Source organism: Propithecus coquereli, unplaced genomic scaffold (genome assembly GCF_000956105.1).
Source record: "Propithecus coquereli isolate 6110/MARCELLA unplaced genomic scaffold, Pcoq_1.0 Scaffold120, whole genome shotgun sequence".
Taxonomy (NCBI): Eukaryota; Metazoa; Chordata; class Mammalia; order Primates; family Indriidae; genus Propithecus; species Propithecus coquereli.
The window spans coordinates 3,944,675-3,948,653 of NW_012136081.1; positions in this window are offsets into that span (position 1 = coordinate 3,944,675).

Sequence of the window (3,979 nt, forward strand, 5' to 3'; positions counted from 1 at the left end):
CAAACCTGCCAGGCTAGTTCCTGCCCCAGGGCCTTTGCACATGTTGCTCTCCTTGCCCAGAACACTCTGACCCAGCCCTTCACTTTGCTGACGTCTCCTAGTCACTCAGTTCTTAGGCCTAAAGTCACCTCTTCTGTGAGCCCCCTTCCTCTGGCTTGTCTCTTTTTCCACTCCCTGTGCTCTTTGTTCACTTCTGGCTGGTCTTGGTCCTGGTGGGGAAGGGAGAAGCCAGGACCTCGGGCAGTGAGTGGGTGAGCCTGGTTCTGGCAAGGGGCCAATTCCTGTTCCAAACACTGCAAGCCTACGATGCTCCGTGAGGCCAGATGCTGAGGACACAGGGTAGGCAGAAAGGCATGGCTTCCACCCTCAGGAAAGCTAAATTCCATCATGGGAAAGGCAGAAAGGAGGCGGTGGGGTGTTCTAGAAGCATGCGGGATGGAGGGAGGCACCACCTCAGCTCTGGGGGAAGTAGGGAGGTCTTCCTGGAAGAAGCGACTTTGAAGGTGAGATGGGAGGGCCGGGTAAGAGTGAGCATGTGAGCAGAGCAGGTCAGAGGGTTCCAGGAGGAGGGACAAACAGGCACAAGGCTGGGAGTAAAGTGTCCACTGAGGCCGGGGCGTCCCCTCCTCTGCTTCCCAAAGACCTGCGGCTGCTCACGTTAACTCTGCCTCAGGGACGAGAGGTTCTGCCAGAGGGAAGAAGGAAGTCCCTTCCTCCCACCCCCTTCTCTCCGGGAGCAGCCTGGGGCCTCTGGGACACCCTGGAACAGCAGGGGGAAGCCCCTGGCTGGGCTGGCATGGCCGCGACTCCCTCAGCACGGATAACTGGGGCGCCCCTCCGTCCCCCCTTTCCCACGGCCGCGGGCGGGCCCCTCCCTCCCGGCTGTGCGAGCTCAGGCTCCGGCGTGTGTGGGAGAAGACGCTGCGGGCTCCCAGCCACCCGCCAGGCAGGAACCCAGGGCTGACGGGCTCCACTCGCTCGTGAGAACGATAATGACGAGCTCTAATAACAACTGAAACAAACAAGCAGAGAGCCTCACCGCTGCGGCCGGGAGCCGGGAAGGCCAGGCGCGTCTCTCCAGGGCTTTCGGCGGAATGAAGCAGGCCGGAGACACGAAGGGCGGAGAGCAGGCAGCAGGCTGACCTGCAGGGCCAAGGTCTCGGGCCTGGCGGGGACTCGGCAGGAAGGACAGTGTCTTCTCAACACGAGAACAGCCTCGGCCACACTGAGGTTGGAAGCCCCTGGCTTCAGATCTGCCCATCGGACCCACAGAGCTCAGGCCCCTGCATCCTCTCTCGGCCCCAGGAAGCGAAGAGCGGAGAACAGAGCCAGGCCCAGGTGAGGCCAGGCCTGCCACAGCTGCGGGAGCTCCAGGAGCCGATCCACGGGCCTGGCCTGAGGTCCGCCGGTGATCTTGGAGCCCACTGGACGACAAGCAAGCGTCAGTGGTCAGTCTGGAGCTGTGCACTCTGCAAGGCACTGTGGTCTCTGGGGCCCAATCGCCGAGTCTGAACCTTGGCTCATGCACTTCCTGTGCAACTTGACCTCTCTGTGCCTTGGTTTCCCCATCTGCTATGTAGGAGTAACGATGGTACTCCTGCCGTGCTGTTAGCACTACAGTACTCTAGTACTCCCGGAGGTTGCCGTAGGATTGATGAGTGAGCCCACACGTGTGAAGTGCAGCACCTGTCACAAAGGAGGCGGCTGATAGGTGCCAGCTGCCATTGGCTGAAATTGGCTGAAATCGGCATCTTCCTGCCCTGTAAGGGACCCTTTCCCCATGTAGGTGGTGGCTGTCCTGGGACAGATGTGCTAAGGCCGCTGGGGTCACAGATGCTCTTGGGAGGCCTGACGGCCCACAGGGGGCTGGGAGAGTCACAGTGGACACAGTCGGCATGGGCCCCTGGTCTGGAGGGACCTGCAGTCCGATGGGAAGAACAGACAACAACAAGACCGATATGTAAGAAGAGCCACTGTTCCCCTTGCCGTCCAGAGGTCTGTGAGACCAGCACCTGCAATATGAAAACAAAATCCCACGCCATCTGGCGTCCCCCAAGCAGTCCCCCTGACGCCACTCTCGCCGAAGTCCCCGGCCAGCTTGACCTGGCATCCAGAGGGTGCAGCTTGGCCTGTGCGCCACTGGACATCCCACGACACCTGGCCCTGTCCACCCCACGCCTCCTCCCCTCCCAGCTCTGACTGAACTCCTTGGTTCCTTTCAGGGCCCAGAGCCCTCTGGTGACCCCTGCAACCTTGGGGTCACTCACGGATCCCTCCCAAGCCCTTCTCTCCGACTGCTCTCCTGGGGCAGTCGCTTCCTCTTCCTCTCCTGAAGTTGCAGTTACCATGGTGATGCTCATGACATCTACTGGGTTGAATAGCATGTCTCCCCCAACACCCCAAATTCGATGTCCACCTGGAACATCAGAATGTGAGCTTATTTGGAAATAGGGTTTCTGCTGACATAATTAGTTAAGTTAATATGAGGTCACACTGCAGCAGGGTGGGCCTTAAACCCAATGACTGGTGTCCTTAGAAGACGGCCATGTGAACACACACAGAGAAGACCACCACGCGCAGGATGAAGGCAGGCATTGCAGCGCTACAGCTGCAACCAGGAACACCAAGAGTTGCCGGAAACCACCAGCGGCCGGAAGAAACGAGGAAGAATTCTTCCCTTAAGCCTTTGGAGAAAGCGCGGCCCTGCTGATTTTGGACTTCAGCTCCAGAGCTGAGACAATACATTTCTGTTGTTTTAAGCCACCCTGTCTGTGGTCATTTGTTGTGGCAGCCCCAGGAAGTTAATGCAGCCCTCGCTCCGTATCTCACTGTCATCTCCCGGGCTTCCCACCTGAGTCTCCATCTGCCTACCAGACAACGCACACCCAGCTCTTCCAAAACGATTCTCTCCCCTGAGACCTGTTCCCACTCTGGAATTCCGCATCTGAGGCATTGCACCAACTGGCTGCCCAAACCAGATCCTCCCTGCCCTCCACCCCCGAAATCCAGTGACTCATCCAGCCCTTCACATTCTCTCCTGGAGACTAAAGAGACATGATCAAATGCAATGCCAGAACGCTGGGTGGGAGCCCAGCCTTCAAAACAAACAAAGCCCAACCATAAAAGGCAATCTTGGAACAATCGGGAAAATCTGAACACAAACTGGACAGCAGGTGTCATTCTTGTTGGATTTCCAAGGTGTGACACCGGTCTTATCATTAAGGAGGAAAACGTCAGCCAGGTGCGGTGGCTCACGCCTGTAATCCCGGCACTCTGGGAGGCCGAGGCAGGAGGATCCCTTGAGGTCAGGAGTCAGAGACCAGCATGAGCAAGAGTGAGACACCCCCCCACTCTCTACAAAAAAATAGAAAAATTAGCTGGGTGTGGTGGCGCATGCCTGTAGTCCCAGCTACTCGGGAGGCTGAGGCAGGAGGATCGCTTGAGCCCAGGAGTTGGAGGTTGCAGTGAGCTATGATGACGCCACTGCACTCCAGCCTGGGTGACAGAACAAAACTTTGTCTCCATAAAAAACAAAACAAAAAGAAGGAAAATGTCCTCCTTTTCAGGAGACGCAGCTGAGGAACTCAGGAGCGAAGTGTCACCATGTCAGCAACTGACTTTCCAATGGTTCAGAAAAAGAAAACCCACCTACCTTGCTATCTCCTAAGAGAAAACCAAAGAGGAGACGTGTTAATGATTGTTAGATCTAAGTGGAGATAATGGTGTTCACGGTATTGCTCTTTCAACTTTTCAGTAGGGTGGGAATTTTTATAGTAAAGAGTGGGAAACCTTTTGACCCCTCCCCGGTGCTCTGTCCTCCTTGCCGGCACTCTGCTCCGGACCACTCTCTCCTGCCCAGGTGTCTCTGCTCCATCTTGCCAGCCGGGTCCCCGACACCCAGCCCATGGTCCACGCAGCAGCCGGAGTTCTCTTTCCAAAACCAGAGTTTATCATGTCCCTCCCTTTCTTTTTTTTTTTT